This window comes from Coturnix japonica, chromosome 6, assembly GCF_054131305.1.
Source record: "Coturnix japonica strain WE chromosome 6, WE-NBRP24, whole genome shotgun sequence".
In the NCBI taxonomy this organism is placed as follows: domain Eukaryota; kingdom Metazoa; phylum Chordata; class Aves; order Galliformes; family Phasianidae; genus Coturnix; species Coturnix japonica.
The window spans coordinates 28,438,556-28,457,634 of record NC_140668.1 but is presented as its reverse complement, the minus strand read 5'-3'; the positions used below and the strand labels follow the sequence as shown (position 1 = coordinate 28,457,634).

The following is a 19,079-nucleotide window of genomic DNA, read 5'->3' as shown; positions in this document are numbered from 1 at the left end:
CAAAGTGGGATTGCAGCAGTAAATGAATATAAAACTGTTGAGCTCGAAGGATTACTGGGCTGCATGGATACTGGGATCTATACCTTCTGAAGAACAAATTATTAAGACAACAGGGGTAATGTCATCTGCTGCTTTTCATTAGGTACCTGCAATGCAGTCTTTGGCTTCTAATCTCCTGTTTATACATTACATTGGATAAAATTAAAAATGAGAAAAATATTAGCTCAGTGTAAAAGATGCTTGAAAAACCTATCCTTGAGACAATCATTAAACATTCTATAGCTGTCATTGTCCATATGTGCATAGTGCTGCCAAGCTTTTCTTTCTTTCCTATTTTAAAGTAACTTTGGGTTTCAGTCTTACCTTGAAAGAGCGTCTTTTTAAGCGGCAGATCTCTGTGGTATTACTGATGTCATGAAAGTTACTCAGCTTTTCTTTCAGGTGCAAAAACTTCCTTAAGCAAGCAAAGATGCTGGCATCAGGAGCTTGACCAGTCTTTCTTGTCAGACACTTCTGTCAAAACAAGTGCATTGTTACAAAGAAATAACTCAAATTGAAAATTATTTGCTATTCAAATAGGTAACTGAATTTTAACAGAGCAAAACCCCAACCCACCTTGCCAGAAAACACTCAGCTAAAGCCAGCATGTGCTGAAACAGTGTGTGTGCTTGCTGTAATTGTAAATGGGGATACCATGGTCATGCTGTCTCTTCTGATTTAAAAGAATTAAGACCAACACTGTCCAAATTTTAACTGAAACTCCTAATAATTAGGAGCTATTAGAGGCTGTTGGCTAGCTTTATTTTCTGCAACAGTTCTGTTGTATTTGGAGATTCTATTTAAATCCAGAATTAGGAGCTGTGTTTGAGCAAGTAATCCAATCATCTCTGTGTAATTTAGCCAATGATTTTTTTTTCCCTTGGCCCTTAGTTTTGGCTGTGTTTCAAGATAAGCATTGAAACTTCCATACTAAAAATAAGCTCATTCAATATATTTTACCTGAAAGGATATACCAGGACAGCCTACAAATGATTAGTAAAATTCTGATTTATTTTTTACTTACTGAGGAAGCCTCAGTGACAGGGTACTGATGGGGACTTCACAGCGTATATCCTCCCCTCTAGTGGCTGCTCCTCTCACAGAAAAGTTGCAGTACTTCAGCATTTCATCTGTACTAGATACAGAGTGATGGGCACAGCATGGAGGGAAGCTAGACAGGAAAAGGACATTAGATAAAATCTTTTATGCACTAAGAAATTCAAATATTGGAGCAATAAGAGCCATATGAAGACAGAGATGCACAAGAGCTGCAAGTTTGACAATATTTTTGTGAAAGACATGTTTTCTTGAAAGATGATGGTAGTTGTGATTACCTGCCTGCATGCAAAACCAGCATCACAGCCATTTCTCAGTCTCTCAGACCAATCTTTTTGTCAGCTTGTCTTTCTGTACTGTATTACCAGCACCTTACAGGACTCACAGAGTTAAAAAAAAAATGTCAGTAAGCCTATAGAACATCTATCCCTCTTATTTTCCCCAAACCTTTTTCTGCTATCCACTACATTCTTCCAATTCATCTGTTCTTTCATCCTCAACAGTAGCAAACCCATATCCAATCCTTCATGTTCATTATTTACTTTTTTGCTATTTCTACTATGAGATTAAGTGCTTCTAATACAACCCAATACCCATTCCCAAATTGCTATCGAAGTGATGAGTCAAACCCATGCCCCTCAGAAGAGATCACTGCAAAAGCAGAGCTATCCATAAACAAGGTTGCAGAGGCACAACCAGCACATGGAATATTTTGTAAGGACTTATTTCTTGCCTGTGCACAGGGGCAAGTGGTAATGCAAGGAAGTCCCTGCACTGTACTGTAGTTCTAGCCAGCTTTTCCAGGCATTGAACCAGGGATATTATGAAGTCTAAACATCTCAGACTCAGGGGGTAGACTGGAAAAAAATCAGAGGGAAGAGAAAAATTGCTGGAATTTTATTCGCATCTCACAATGGGAGCCAAACTGTGAGAGTTTTCCAGCCCTTCAACTGAAGACATCTCTTTTTCCTCTGCTTACTGTCACCCTATTGCTTGCATCCACTTATACCAGTTTCATAGCAGGGTTGGTCTCTCCAGCTGGATTTGTCCATTCTGATTCTTTCTAACCTACAGTAACTAGATTTCATTACTGCTAATCAGTGCTCTGGCAGAATATACCAGAAAAGGCTATTGGATACCTCCACATCTTCATAGCACTTACTGGACATACAGTCTCAGAGCACATTTCCATCAAAAAACAAAATCTGGCATGATGTGACTATCAGATCTGGAGGCTCAACTTTTAACCATAAGTCATCAGCAATTAAGATCCTAACATTAATATTTAATTAAGCTCTCCTCCTTCTGAGTAACTAACTCATTATTCAACTAGTCAAATGTGTTTACAGCCCTCCCAGCAGAATTTAGATCAACTTGTGGTTAGTGAATAACTCTCTACAATAATGGGTTACTTACCAATTACTTCAACTTCGTCTGGGGCAATTCTCACTGCATTTACTCCTCTGTGGATTTGGATGGGAACATTATTAGTAGTTATGTGTATTTTCAGCAAAAATAAATAAATAAATACATTTAAAAACAGAGTATTCTATCAAATACTGACTATAGCTGCTTTTTATCATAAAATGTTACAAATTCCCCACCAGTGAGCTCATTAGTGTAAATGATAGAACCTTATCTCAGGTTTAAAGTCAGCATTTTTCCTTAGCTACCGAAGTCTATTTCCTTTCATGACATGATAATGGAGGACTTCACTCTTGAGAGAAAGGAAAATATTCTTCTCTGTTTTTGTAGGGCAATCAGGTAGGGCTGGTAACAAAAACAAGTGGACCAAGTGAGATTTTAATGCAGCTGGTATCCTTGTGGAAGCCTTTTCCAAAAGGAGCAGAGCCTCTGCAGGAGAAAGAAGTGCTCACTGTGATTGCCTGCAGATTGTGTGGGGCAGATGTCAAGGGAAGGCAGAAGGTGAAGGCCAAAGAAAATAATACTCTTCCCTCCTCCTCTGTTTTGTCCTCCAAAATCTTTGTGGTGTTGACTAATCACATCCTTACACCCGTCGGTACCCCAGTATAACATCAGTATTGCTCAGTACACACTGGTTCTTCAGTGCTGGGAAACCACAGTGATGCTGGCAACAGGTGCAGGAAGTGGAAGCCTCCTTGCTTTCCAGAAGCAAGAGGTGGCAGTAAGAGGTATGGGGATAAGCTCTTAAAGACACTGGCAACTAGAGATAAAGGTAATACTTAAAAAATTTCAGTTGAAAAGGATGACTTTAGATCACTTCAGTGGCTGAGGGAGCAGAAAGGGAGGGCAAAACCCTGTGTGCCAACCAAACCTTTATGACTTTGGTCTGGAAAGTACAAGTCTAATAAGGATAGGGTTAACCCATAAATGAGCATATGGATGCTGTTCCATACTGCTCACAGTACATCAAAATATCTCTGATGAATAAGGTCAAAGGCTACAGTGGCACTGGTCAGAGGGGTTGCTGTGTTGGGAGCAGCTGGTCAAAAAGAGGGGTGAGCTCATATTCAATATGTTACGTGCTCATCTGCTGCCTTCTGAATTTGTAATATTGCTAATTTCCATCTTCTGAACACATTTAGTATTGAAGCAGTTTGTGCCTCTGAATGAGTGCCCCATCCCCCAGAACTCACTCAGGCAAAAGCCTGTTTGGCTCCCAGCAGTGCTGGGAAGCTCTGCTCGCATCCTCACCCACAGGTCCCAGGGGCTGAGCGGGTGCCTGGCACGACAGCCCCCAGCGGGTTCTGCAAGCTCCTGTGGCTCTGCTCCGACCTCAGTGCGGGTGAGCTGCAAGGCAGTTCGCTTGAGTGACATGAGAGAAAATAGGATAGCTGCAGACACGAGAGCTTTTCTGGTGAAATGCTATCGGTTTGCAGCAGCACAACAGACAGAACAACCGCAACACGTAGATGCTTAGATTTTGCATGTCTGAATTAATAAAGTCTGGAGAGACATAGCTATTTGTGCCGTAAATTCACTGATGGCTTTTCAAGGAAACCTATCACTATAGTCAAGTGCAACTTAGAAAAGAAATGCTGAATGGGAATATAATGTTTTACTTTGGGGAAGACAGATATTTCTCAAAAAACAAAATGTCTTCAGTAACTGGAACAATATAGTTTAAATACTACAAAGCTATGAAACAAAGTGCCATTAATAATGCTTGGGCCACGCAGAACATTCCCACCTCTAAATGCTGCATTTTCAGCTGTGCAGCAAGTCGAGCTTGTGTTTTGTGTGTCCAGATGAGTCCACATTGCAACGGCATCCTTTGCAACTCTTGTAAAGCTTCATCCAAAACCTATCAGGCTCCAGGTCCATTTTCTTTTTTTTCCTTTTATCCTCTCTCAGTCTTGAATTTACTTAACAATCTGCGGATTTTGATGTTTTTGTTCATTTCTGAAGCTGCATTTGCACTACAAGATAAGAGGAAAGAAAGTAAAAAGCAGAACTGCTTTACACAAAGACTGAAGTTTTAGATTTCTGTGGTTTTTTTCATGTTCACAGGGTGCAGGGAAGTGCCTGTATGCTGCACTAAGCTCTGGATCGGCTACAAAGCTCACAGCTGTGGGGAAGGGATTTTTTATTTATTCAGCATCATAAGGACCCCCTAGTGGCACTGGTGTGGAGGGTGGCTGGGATATGCAGGCTGTTCTGTTCTTTCCCAAGAGCCAAATCTACTTGTTTAGGAAACTGCTGATGTATGTGAACTTCACAGGAGATACATACTGCGCTTAGTGTATACGTGGCTACTGCCTGGCCCAGATTCTCATCAGGATAATTTTTGCATGTATATTAAATATCACAGAGGTGGAAAGAACGACAGATAAAAATAGATACCTAGCTCTCTCTGCACATGTACATTTTATCCCTGAAAAGAAAGCCCAAACAATACTAAGCTGAGCCTGTCACAATTACCATATTTTCTTACATCTTCCTTCCCATAACTATACCCACAAAGCACTAGTCCATCAGTGCCCCCAGCAGCTTGTGACAAACCGCTGTTTCAGTAATTACTGAGCATCCATATCACATCTGTGATACTACTCACTGGAGGGGTTCAAATCTAGAAAGACAGACATCATCATTTTTCTTTTGAAGCTGAGACTGAGTCTGAGTCACTGAGCTGGACACTGACTGGCTCAGCAGATCAGCAGTGGCACCAAGCATATTATGTTTATTGAACATAACAGAGGGGAACAGTAAGATATGGGATGGAAACAGCAGTGATACAAAGAGAGCTAGACAGCACTGGATAAGGAATCAAGTCAGGTATTGGCCAGCCACCAGGATGAGTATATTCATAACAAAGATCATTTGATGGTCAGAATCAAGAAATAATGGGAGTTTTGCTTTGCAGTCCCATGTTTGGAATGATTCGCTGTATACCAACATTATTCATTATGATGTATTTGCCAAGATTTAAATCTAAAAGGACTTCTTGATGACTTTTAATTATTCTTTCAGTATTTTCATGGATTTCTTCTTTTGGATTATGTAAAATATTTACCAATGGAGAAGCCTAGCTGCATTCAACGACTTTGCATTACTCCATTTTCTTAGAGGGTCAGCACAATTCTTATAGGCTGAAATATAAGAATTGTGTTGCATTGCATTTGTACACTGCCTGTCCTTTATTGATGGAAACTCACCCCACTGGCCTAAGTGCTTTTGCATGCTGGGTTTTATTTACAAATTGGCAGTAAACTGCTGCAGTCTCTTGGACTGTGTGCAATTAATTGCATGCAATCTCTTTAGGCTTCAAGATTTCATAAATGATGCTAGATTCTAAAATGCAGACCCATCGGCTGCTTTGCATATTGCATATATTTTTCATATTTCTGAGACAGAACATATGCAAAATCATTTCACTGTGGCACAAACACAAGAAGTATGACTTGGAAGAAAGGACAGGGGCCAGAGTTTCTGTCTCTTATTCTCCCACTCACATGCTGCAAACTGGGTAAGTCATCTAATATCTCTGCCTTTTTTCTGCTTCTGCACAAGGTTATTTTTTCTTAAGAGCTTGAATTCAGCAAATGAAATTCTAATTTATTATTATTAATATATTCCAATAAATGGTTGCAGTGCTTTAGCATTGCTTTGAAGTCAAATAAGTATTAAAGAAATTGTGAATTGCAAGAAACCTCAGTTCAGTCCATCTGATATGCCTCTGTTGAAATGTTACTTGTGGGATGACCTTCTCAAAACAAGAAACTGATAAAGCTACATGTGCTAAATGGATCCTAGAGGCTTGAGAAGCTTTTTCACTTATTACTCATCCATTATGAATACACTGACATGAGCCGTGGCCCCAAATCACTAAAAGTAACTTTTACTACATAAAGCATTTAAATATGCTAGTAAATACATTATAATATCATCATACCTATGGCTACTCATACCACTTTCTTCTATTTACTTTCATTATTCTCTCCTTCCTCCTACCCTGCCTTACTCTTGTGAATTATGGGCAACTGTAGGAAAAGTGACACAGACTGTAATTATGTACATAATACCATAATTGAATCAAATGACTTTATTTCCCCCAACTGCTATTCTTTATTAGCTGGCAGGCCGCTTGTTTGTGATCCTAGCATTGTTGGTCACATCACAAAAGCCATCTCAGTAATAAAACAGCTATTGTAGGGGAAGTATTATTGGTTCTGTACAGAGCTCTTTAGCAGTAATTATGTACAGCTTTTAGTAACATTGAGGCTTACCCAAGCATCGCTGAAACAAACCATTCGCAATGACATGCAACGATGCCTGTACAGTATTTTTACAAGCAAACTGAAATAAGACATTTTGGTGGTAACATGTAAATTAGCCTTGAGGCTTGCAATGCAATGCTCATCAAGTGTGTAACATTTAATTACAAGACCATTGAGCATGAGTCCTCTGAGATTTTTCATCCTGACAACAGAAAGATTATCCCACTGAACAGACAATTTGATCCCTCTTATCAGATGTAGAATGAATCCTCCAGTCCCTCAGCAGGCCAAGCAGGCGTTTAAGGAGTTATGAGTTTCAGAACACTACCTGGTAAAGTACTTTGTGGAGGTACCAGCACTTAAGATACCTTGCTGATTTCCGTCTGCAAGGAATTGAGACTTGTAGTCTCCAGGTACACAGTACCATATTCATGGGGAGTCTAATCTAAGAAAGAGCTCAATCTGTGTTATCTTGATTTCTACCTTTATAAGCAAAATCATATTGCACTTGAGAAGCTACATCATGGGCACATACATCATAGGTCTTCATACACTCATTCAGAACTGGTGGTTTCCAACATGCCTCAGAGCATTGCAGCACGGGAAGCTCCAGCAATTCTGGGCCGGTGCAGTTTGCATCCACACATTTACAGAAATACAGACCAGATTTTTCATAGGCTCTAGCCCCTAGCACAAACAATACAAATCATTTCTCTCAGCCTCTACTTCTAGATGCTTCTAGAAACTGTAGTGAATATTCTGCTGTGGAGTTTAGGTTGCAAGGTGGCTACACAAGGGCATCTATGGAGGTTGCTTCAAAAGTAAAGCCTCCCATTTATTTCCATGTAAATTACAACAGACAGAAAGAGCACAATAATCCTTTTTGGTAGGGCTCAGCTACAAAACACCATTTTTCAACATAGTCACAACCATTAGCTATGCATTTTCCTCAGTGGTGCTTAAAAATTGTGCATGAAGGTTGCACCGCTCTCAAAGGCTGACCTCACAATATGAAATACGCAACCTCCCTCCATTTGTTTCTCTGACTGACTTTCCTATGTCTCTGACAAACACCTGCACACTCTTCAGAGCTCTGCTCAGTGCCTGGTTAGGGCCCGCTGATGACCTACACCCTCTCTGTTAGCACGTTTTATTTTACACCGTTCTTCAAGTGAAGTCCTCAATGAATACTTGTGGGTGATTTTCATGACTAACCCTACTAGCTGACATTGACAAAAGACAGAAATCATAATCATAATAAAAATACCTGAGAGTTGAAGTGGGAAAGAATAAACCATACAAAAGGTTTATTCTAAGGGCCTCCTCCTCCTTTGAGTCTGGAATACTTGAAGACAACATTAGCATTTTGTCAGGGGGAAGGAAAGCTTGCAACAATTTGATTATAAGAACCGATTGAAATTAATTAAACTGAGTTCTGGATTATAAGAAGCATACAAAATCATTAGCCATTTAAAAAATCCAAAATTGATGCAATTTTCAAGTGTACTTGAGAGGCAAAACAATATCCTGTAGGTTTGCTGGAGATGGGATTTTCATTTTCAATATCTACCTAGCAAGCAAAAATATTTGCTAACTTAATGTTTGTTTAGATGCTGGAAAATGAGAAGCCTGGTGAACTGGCTGCCCTGCTGGATGTGGCAAGGGATATGACCAGAGCTGGGACAGTTACTGTTAATGTTCTGACAGCATCTAGCTTCCCAATACTCAAATGTTCGCTTTTTATGCAAATAGTCATCACAACAGCATGCTCAATCTTTGCTATTACATGATTAGTGTTCTCGTGTCTAATCAATAAATCCCCAGAGCCTCTCCATCTAATGGCCATTTTGCTCAGTCTCTCCAGTAGGGAGGTCTGTTTAGCAGCAGGTTTTCAGCAGAACAAAATGTGGAATCAATAACCTGAGAATAATCTGCTAGGTTGTCCTTATGAAATATTTGTATTTTTCCATGCAAGTTCTAACAGACCAAATGACTTTTCCAATACGAAAGGGTTTAGTGCCTCATGTGGAAATACATCAACTACACGATCACCAGCACGCACAATAGGATCTCTCAAGGTCACTAGTGAATTGACTGAAGAGCTTCAGTAAATCTTTAAAGTCACATCATGCAGATACTGAACACCCACCTAAACACTTACAAATTGCTTCTCAGTGACTACGGCGTGTAGCTGAGCATGGCCCTGGGAGGATGCGTGGCTTTCATCTTCTGAGCTTGCACACCACACCTGTACCTCCCTGCTGCTGCACAAAACAAAAATCACAATCTTCTCTGCTCTCTGTTCTAGGCCTGATCTGGGGAAGGGATCCTGATGTCAGCTTCCTCTCCTGGTTGGTTTAACCAGCACAGTATATGACAGCAGCCCACTCCTCAGTGCTCCATGAGTGGGGTCAGAGCCAGGGACACCTCTGCATGCACATCTACACTCTGCCCTCCAGGCAGCTCACTCCACCTTCTGCCATAGAAAGCGACCATTTTTAAAATGTGTAAAGTTTAACACACTAATGTTCTTGTTAATAATTATAATAACAGTGTTAATTTAATAGGATTTAAGAGCTATTCACAACTGGTTTATTTTCTTGACTTCTTTAACATAGCCCCAAGAACATCCACAGATGGCTTTTCTGATCTGGGATACGTATGTTCTTGTCCTGGCTTTCAAAGCCCTCAGCAAAGGGTCTGGGGTTACATTTTCTTTTTTAGCTTGGTTTCCTAAGGAAATGAGGGTCACACCACTGCTGTCTGTCTGTCTGTCCTTGTTTTCCTCTCATACTGCCTCAAAGAAACATTTTAGCTCGAGAGAAATTTTCAGCCAAAATACAAAAGCATTGCATGTCTCAAAAAATAAATGCATACCTGCAAGAATTCATGGATATTTTTGATTGGGCTGAGTGTGGTGGAGCAGCTCTCACACAACACCATTACTTTTTCCTCCATATAGCAGGTCTACAAGCTATCACAGCATCATTCCTGTTACCTACAGGATGGATCCTGACCCTGCATCATCCCCCAGTTACCCACAGGCTACAGGCATGGGATGATCAGATCTTCCCCAGCCATACCCAGAGATCTGGTGATGTGGTTAATTGATGAAGGTGCAATTATGTGCAAAGACATTTGGCTATCTCATAGCCAAAAATGGGGAAGGACCCAAATCATGAAAAACTACTCTCTAAAAGTCAATCGCCTAATGATCTTATGAATAGTGACTCTAAGCAAGACCTCTTGGAGCTCTCTGGGACCACAGCAGGCTGTGGCTTAGAAACTCCCCATGTACCTTCTCAGGGAATACTCATTGAGGTTTCACAATCATCTGCTGACAGCCAAACATAACTGCTATAGACACTGCACTCTAATAGGGGGAAATCCTCAGGTGTGCAACTAACTTGAAAACCCCCAGATACAATTGGTCTCTTGTGAACCCTATCATCCCAAATCTTGTTAGTGTCATATTTATGATTATTATTCTGTTAAACTGCTATCTTGCAACAATAAACTTAATATTGCTTCTCTCACAAGTTATTTGCATTGCTCACTTCAGTGACAGAGACACAAATCCCCACTGTTACTGAGCACTGGGCAGCAGTCAAAGGACAAACTAACACTCATCACTATCGTTGCTCATCAGCACAAGGCTAAGTTTGGACAAGCCAGTGCAGCGACTGCATCTTAGCTGATGAGGGTGTGTTAGGGATGCCTGGTGGCATACATCAGCAAGAAGCTCCAAGCAGCACAGGGCACAGCTCCTATAGACAAGCCTCTGGTTCTGTACTTCGCAGCTGTAGCTACAATTATGTCATCTTTAGGATGCTCTTTGGATGACACACAGCAACACAATTTCTGTTTTAAAGATTTTGCAATTGAGTGGCACAAATTATATTAATTCGTAAAACCTACTGTTTGCCTAAATCTTGGGTTACAGACTGTAACATAATCTCATCAATCAGAAACACTCTACCTGCTCTGAGATGGGTTCTGAGCCTTTTTTTTTTTTCCCTGAAGCAAAGTTCCCACTGAGTATGATGATGTGTTATGAAACTTGGGCTGTGCTGGTGGCACTTGATAGGGTAATGTAAACATGCTTATCTGCATATACTTTGTAAGTAGCAGCACTTGCTGGTAGACAAAAACACAGAAATATACACAAAAATAAAGAAACCAAACAACTGATGGTGACAAAGAAAGAAAAATCACCCCTATGAAACACAAAATCAATAGATTATGAAAGCTACTCTGAGGCTTCCACTACTATAATCCCAAAGTTTTATTAACAAGTATCAAAAAATCATTACTGCAATATCAAAACATTCATAATAACAAAATTAAAACTCCACTCGTTCTGTTCCTGCAGGGATCTGATCTAAAAACCCCTCAAGAAGAAAAACCACATAATTGTTGTGAAAATAGCAGTTGGTCAGTTCAGTCATTCAGCCAATCCAGGTCTGTAACAACGTCACTGCATTTCAGTGCCACCATTGTAGGTAATTTCAAAAGAATTGCTCATGCAAACCAGCTATAACCAAATTAGACAAAACATGAAGCCTTTAAGAAAAGCTCATAAGTGCTGCTATCAGGTGCTATATTTGAAGCCTAATGTCTTTTAAAATCTAGTATAACTCATTCTCTGTCATTTTGAAATAACAACTTATTATTCAAAATAAACTGTACCTTGCCTCCTTCTGCAGTTCTTACCAACTCTAACTTTCACCACATCTCCTTTTCTCAAAAGCAAGAGGTGCTCCAGATAGCATGGAAAACTTCTGTTATTGCTACAAGGAATGAAGCTTTAATGAAATCAACTTTCTGGAACATCACTTTTGTTCATTTGACACTAATTTGGCACCTTTCATATTTACTTATACATACTACTTTCAAGGCTCACAATTCCTTTTTGAGCCTATAGATAAACATAGCTTGTAGTTCATGATGATAGTATTTTAGGGGATCATATTCCATTTGCTTGCATAACAAGAAAAGGGAAAAAAGCTTTCTGGACCAGTTCACCCAGGGTGAAAACTGTTTTATTCCTGTTTGATGTCTGAAACCCTAATTCTGACCCAAGGTTCGTAACTCCAATCAACTCATAGCACATCAGTGTATTTAACAAATATTTATAAGGTCCTCCTTTACTAGGGAGAAAATCATAAATTTATACCAGTAATGAATGAAAGAAATAAAGCTCACTGCACTTCCACTAAAACTTGTAAAAATTATACCTTTGTTTGGCTGGTTTTCCTCCTGTGGGTGCTGGTAGCTGATGGCCCTTCTGAATCCCCAGAAGATACGCCAAGTTAGCTGACTGGACAAAAAAAAGAAGGTTTAAAAATTGAAAGGAATAGACAGGAACAACAGAGTTAAACCAGGCTGCTTAGAGTTGGACAAGCTCACATGGCCTTATGCTGTGATGTTACGTGTGAAAAAAACTGTGAGAAAAATACCCCAGCCCCCCAGAAAGAGATCTCTGTAGGTGAGGAGCATCAAACCAATATAGCATGTGAACAGCATGCAGATCTGGCTTATACATTCTGCCTACACTTCCTTGGCTTTTCTTCTGCTATGGGGAGAGTGTCTGAAGCCACCCTCCAGCCTTTCAGCTGATAACCTACTTCCTGACAACAACTAGTGAGCACTAACATTGCACTTGGCACTGCAGTAGACTCAAAACAGCCCACAGGCATGGTGCAGGGTCAGCCCGCTGCTAGGCTGTTTGTTTATTTTGGTTGACATTTTCCTTTGTTGACTATCTGTTCCTTGTTATTCTTATGTACAGCCCTGCACATATCCTATCTGTTCAACTGTCTTTGGATAAAAGTGAGTATTTTCCCATGTCAATAAATGTTCTGGTATGAAGCTGTGAGCTGGCCTTCGAGAGAACCACCCCCTGCTGTGTATCTCACGTCTGCATTGAGTTTTCTTTGTTAATCATGTGCAAAATAAGAAGGCTTTCTGTCTAGCAAAAACCCATCATTAATTTTTCATATGAGCACTAAAGTCTTGAGCAGAATCCTTAAGTGGCTTCAAAGAAAAAGGAATAATAAAACCAAAGAGCTACATTTTCCTTTTCCCTTTCTTCATTATTTGATATTTTAAGAAAACTTCATAATGCATTTCTCTCAGTGTCATGATGACACATTCATTTTGAAGGCTACATTTGACCTTCAACTTTGTCCTTCATTAGCAGGACTACACCTAAACACGCCTTCACTTTACTGCAAATGAGACAGATGCAATGTGTATTCTGTTCAGCCCCAGCATTAGGATTATCCCAAGAGTGGCATTTATGTTCTTGTAGTTCTTTGGTATAAATAAATATCAAAGTAGGAAGACCAATCTGTACTCCACTAGGAATAATAAACTAAAATAATATGGCACTGATTCTGTTTGGGTTGTCTAAATGTGTTTTTATGATTGTATATGTTTATGGCTTTCTCACACAGCCACCATGAATTCCAGGCAATTAAAAAGGACATGAGTTCTGAAGCATTTTAAAAGGGGCTTTGCTTCCAAATGGTATGTATTAAAAGTACATTTTTCTGACAGGGCTACTGCAAAGTCAACAGTAACACATTTCCCTTGTTCCAAATTTCTTCCCCTTCTTCTCCTGCCTGCAAGAACTAATTAGAATATTCCTCTAAGTTGAGAAGAAAGGGAGGGAAAGACTACTTTTATGTTTGCACATATATTAGATGCATTGCTAGCATAAGCCTGTGGGCCCCAGATATCAAAGCAGCTCAGAGGCAGTATATAGCAGGTCTTGTATCAAGAGTATCAACCTACATATATGCTAAACCACCTGCTTTTCCACGCTGAACAAGTTTCACGTCTCTATGCACAACTGAGAACATACCTGTCCTTGCTGTACAATGCCCAGTTTACACCTGCTTAACTGACCAGCACAGGTTTTTGAGACATGGTTGTGGAAAAGTACCTTATTTAATTGGAGTACTGCTGCTCCAATATACCAAGAACTGGCATAAGCTACAGAATAAAGATCGGAACAGAAAAGTAAAAAAAATAAGCATAGAAAAAGTAGTACTTCTGATCGTAAAGTTACAAACTGCTGGCTTGGTTTTTCCATTTACATAAATTCAAACACAAAATTGAGAGAAAAAAGACTCTAAACAATTTTCCAACTACAACCTGAATCAAGTCCAGTTTCAAAAACCTGTGTTCAATACCACTTAGGAAGACTAGAAAATAATGGGGTTTACAGGCATATCAAATATTTTTAAAGGTAAAAATATATTGTTTCCTGAGTATGTCAACTGCACGACTTTATACATAAGAAAATGCTAGTAAATGGAAAAGAGAGAAAGACAAAGTTTGTTTTTTCTCTTCCTCCCAGTAATTCTGGGGAGTTTAAGATTTCTTAATATTAGCAATCTATACCCTGTTCCATAAAGTCTCCCACAGCAGTCAGTGGAACAACTCATCATCACTGAGGATTTCTGCCACTTTGGTCATAAGACATTGCCTCTTCTGTACTGCTTAGTGTAGCTTTGGATATTCACCTGTTACATAAATAGATTAATCACGGTGTAGTCATAAAGAGAACTATTATCCCATCATGCTTAAGTGCAGAATGCCAGCTGTGTTAATAGAAATGTATCACCATGTCATTATTAAATATTCATATTGTTGTATCACCAAGAGACCAATCCTGTCAGATTTCCTCTGTTAAATTATTAATAAACAATAGTCCCTGACAAGCTGACATGTGTCTGTGAAAGAGTAAGAACTGACACAAGCTTCCTGTGTTTCCAGAGGAAGTGTGTAAATCCTACTAAGAACCTGTGTTTAATAATGACATCCTTGCAGAAGATTAAACAGGTGCTCCTGAGACAACCTTCGGCAAGAGCAGAGCAGAGAGACAAAACCTGATGAGCCAAAAGTACTTCCAAAGGCAAGTGGTAATAATCCTGTCCTGCTAAGGAAGTTGGGAGGCAAGAAAACAAAGAGAATAAGCAGCTCAGTACAGTTAAATTACAGCCCAGTTTTCACAGGTTTACCCAAGCCAAGTTCTGAGCCTAGAGAAATCATTCCTAAGTAATAAAGATTCTCCTGGCTACTCAGGGCCAGCATCTAGCAGCAGACTCCAGAGCTGCCCCAGGTAAGACTGCTGCAGGAGCAGAGCTCTCCTCCTTACCATGTGGAATGTCTCCTGCTTGTCTGTTACAACAGGAAATGTTTTGAAATCTGAACAATGCTGGAGATCTGAGGGCAGACATCACAGATAATGAAAAGAAAAAAGAACTATTACTTGGAAATGATTGTTGCTTTGTCACTTTTCCTTAATTTCCTCAGTAACTGGTAGAAACCGTTCCTTAGAAAATATTTAGGAAATAACATCCATAGCACCATTTCCCTGCCTCAGTCTTGGCCATTGTTTCTGTGCTTTTACTTTTGATGACAGGTGATTTTCAATTGTAGTCATTTTTATGAATACTCACTGTATAAATTATGCAAATGAGGTCTCTAATTTCAGAACACATTTCAAAGATTCTCCTCACCTTGAGACGTATAACAAGTTCATAACATTTTATTTAATGCTTCAGATGCTTTATGATCAAAAGTTTTGTTTTAGAAAATGCCCATAAAAATCTTACATTCCCTTATGAAAGCAGAATTCTGAGAAATTGAATAGCAAGGTTTGCACTGTTTGATCTCCAGTTAATTTGTTAAACTTAAGTAAATAATACATGTTCACGCAGTAACATATAATTTGAAAGAAAACCTATTTTTGTAATTCATAATTGAGTATGGCCCATGGCTAGAACAAGCTGACCGGGAGGCAGGCTTTAGCAGATGCAAAGCTTATTTGATGCTGCTGGAGCTATTCAACTGTAACAAAGACTATCTGTATCCAAAGGGAGTGCTATGGATTTGATGGAACCAAGGGAACAAGACCTCCCTTGGTTCAAGGATGGAAAATAATTTCCTGCATTGCCATTTTCATTTTTGAACCTTCCCTTGCTGTTCATTAACAAATTCAATGACATTCTCTGTACAATGAAGAGAACTTCTCATTTCACAAAAAGCTTTTGGATTTCAAATAAACTTCCTGTCAAGTGTTGGCAAGAAAGAGATTTCTCAAAATAATAAACTCTCCCTGCCTACGCCAAAACACTTTCCCCAGTGCATAGTCAGTGGATGCTTAACTTACATAAGGTGAACCAACTTGATCAGGAGCAATGCAATGAGGCTTCGGAGCAGTCTGTTAGCTGACAGCTAAACGCTGCAGTAAGGATGAGAAAGGAAAAGCATATATTTAGTGTGTTGATAAAATCAGGCAAAAACACCTGAATACCACTTATTTGCACTTCTTGCATGAGCTCCCTGACTATTGAGCTGCTGGCCACAATGGCTCAGGCAAAGACCTCAGTTTCATCTGTGTAATAATTGGTGTTCTGGCACCAACAAAATGGCTTTGGCCTTAAAATTCAGTGCCTTACAGTGCCCCACCATTTAGCACAAAATTACCTGATGACCTGAGTTGCATTTTTTAAAAGTAATCTTTAAAATGTTGAGATGGCACCAAAAAAGGGAAATAAAGAAACTTGAAATTGTGTTGAAAATCATGCATCTTCCCTATTTTTCATGCATGACAATTAATGAGCTGAAGGTCAGCTGCAGTCTTGCAGTTATTAGGTCTGGATTGCTGTGTGTCACAAGCCTTTTCACAAGAACCTGACAAATCTCTCTCATTAATAACAAACGACAATTTCTTTGGTGCTACAATGCATGTTACATTTAATCAATTTGCTATTTGTATTCATTGTGTACATCTACTGTTTTGGGTCATGAAAAATTGAAAAGTAATTACAACAAGGAAGAGCATCATGGATAACGAATGAGATAAGACTAGAAAATGCTCTATTAATTGGTCAGTTGTGCTTGTCAGTACGTTGAAAGTAGTTAAGACGGGAATGAGATAAGACAGTTCTATGCCTCTGAAGTGAAACAGAGCTTAAGGATAACCACTGCTATGATACTTTTGTTATGATAAAAATTCAATCATCTAAGCACTATGGTGCTACAAGGAGCTTTAGAAAGCTGTATAACTACAGCTATTACTTGAAGAAGTCAAAGTAACTTCCCTGATTGAATTGTATTATTGTAATGCCTGGTAGTGCAACCACACTATAAATAAAGTATGTCAGCATCTCCATCAATGTCCCCACTGCCAAGGGCTGCTAACTCATCTCTTTCACATTTCAACAACCTCAAAGAGGGCAAACAGATTAATGACTCAGATGTCTATTTATGTACTAAAAAGAGATGGAACAAGTTAAACAGGTTTTAATCAATAGAATATCAAAGAGCTGACAAATTTTTAGGATTCTTGTAAATCAGAGCTAAACATAAGTATTAACTTCAAAAATGGACATAGAAGAAACTCTTGTCTCTTGCATTTGTTGGATCAAACAAACCTGCATTTAATGAACAGATGACAAGTACTTCTAACCTATTAGTTTATAAGCTTTTGATCAAACCTATGAATCTATGTTACCTATAGACATGCAAAGCAGAATTTCCATGCTACAGTATTGTAGCTTTCTTAATCTGTGTAAGAACAGTAGCAGAGGCATTATTACCATCTTCACCCTCTTTGGGTTTTTTTCCCCTACATTAGCAACATGTTTATATACAATAACAGGCACTCTGTCCACTAATCTGTGTCTGTACAGTTGAGCTTCCTAAAAATAAACTTCAAAATATACATCTAGAATTAAAATAAACGTGCAAGTTCTTAACTACTTCCTATGCATCAGAGTTAGAATTTGCCTGTATAATTATGCTTCAGAAGAGGCCATTGGTCAGAGGTTCCTGCTACGCAGAGTCACAATTGTAGACTTCAGACTGTTTCTGCTGAAAAGGGTAGGTTTAAGGTTGAATCAGAACAGAAAGCAGAATAAAGAAGTAAGAATAGAAAAAGCCATAGCTGACAATCACGTTCTTGAGAAAGAGAACCACGGTGACAAGGGAGGGCAAAAGTGCTGAAGAAGGTGATGACTGCATTGCTCTGACATCTGGAAAGTAGAGTTTGGTCATAAAAACTCCTCAGCATTAGCAATTAGAGTAGCTTTTCTTTGACATTGCCCCTGAAGTTTAGAGGGAATATCATTGATTTCATAATGAAAGCTATTCGTTTTGCAAAGGTTTGTTGTAAAGTGTCATGAGGAAAGGCATCCTCAAGGCATTAGGAAATACAGCAAAAAAACCTGCAAAAAGGTGTAAGGAATTCTAAATCACTGCATTGTCTCTATATTAATGTAAATAGGTGCTAAATGCCTTGGCTGATTAATGCTCCCTTCCCAATAAGAAAGGAGAATTACTAAAACAATATTAGAAGAAATACAGGAGTGAATAAAACCAGTACTAGCAGCATAATGATTACATAGGAAACAAGATGCAGTAAAGCTAATGTCCTTTCTCAGATAGGATTTGATCTAGAAATTGGCAGCTAAAGCTATTCAACTAGGCAAGACAAAGCTTTCATTACCTCACATAAAACATTTTTTATCACTCAAGTATCTTGCCAGCTGTGTGTGTGTGACACTATGTAGTCTATTACCATCAGCAATGAGGTGAGACAATTCTTCATGAAACCATTCTAAAGCTTCAGGTTATCAGGGCTCTTCTTATGGAGCTTGTTCAGAAATATAAGAACTGTTTAATTTTCACCATCCTGTAGGCAGCAAAAGCATTGGGGTTTTGTGAAATGGTAGAAGTATGAGGTTTTTGAAGAAGACGCTGCATGTGCACACCCTCTTTGAAGGAGAGCAAGGATACAGGCTCCAGGCAGTTCATTGGTGTAAACAAATCAGTAAAGGCAAAGCTAAAAAAAAATAAATAAATGTCCCAGTCAGTCTTGGTGTAATAAAACACACTGGTTCTCAGTACTCATAGTGTTTTCTTGGCCACAAATACTTTGGTTCCTTCTTTGCATGACAGCACAGTGCTGTACCTGTGCTGGTGGCTCTCTGCAGGCACAGCAATCTCCCTGTGCTGTTGGATCAGGGTTGAATTTTTGATATTTTATCTATAAATGCATAACATATTTATATTATTACAAGTACTAGGAGATACAATTATGTAACTTACAACTGTGCTTTGCTACACTTATTAATGCACTGTAGATCTTGTGGTTACTTGGAGAGAGATGTTTGCATCAAGCAATCTGAGTAGTGGTATGTACTCAACTTTTATTGACTCAGAGATGGTTGGAAGTAATTATATGATTTCTCAATAAGCATCAGAAGT

At 39.1% G+C, this 19,079-nt stretch overlaps 2 long non-coding RNA genes across 3 annotated transcripts in view; both read right to left on the bottom strand.

Annotated features, from left to right (window-relative positions):
* Nucleotides 1-55: 55 nt before the first annotated feature.
* LOC146760547 (uncharacterized) lies at nt 56-2,568 on the bottom strand. Its single transcript, XR_014947509.1, has 4 exons — nt 2,512-2,568; nt 1,374-1,475; nt 1,064-1,210; nt 56-513 (listed from the first exon to the last, which is right to left on the bottom strand). It is a non-coding gene; the product is annotated as an uncharacterized LOC146760547 (long non-coding RNA).
* Nucleotides 2,569-3,166: 598 nt separating this feature from the next.
* The window catches only part of LOC107319348 (uncharacterized), a 36,813-nt gene continuing 20,900 nt past the window's right edge, over nt 3,167-19,079 (bottom strand). The window contains exons 3-5 of one of the 2 annotated variants that reach the window (XR_014947508.1): nt 12,032-12,114; nt 11,484-11,584; nt 4,387-4,496 (exon numbers count right to left, since the gene is read on the bottom strand). This is a non-coding gene — a long non-coding RNA (uncharacterized LOC107319348). Of the gene's footprint in view, nt 4,497-11,483; nt 11,585-12,031; nt 12,115-19,079 lie in introns of both variants that reach the window. The other variant, XR_014947507.1, reaches the window with a different exon arrangement.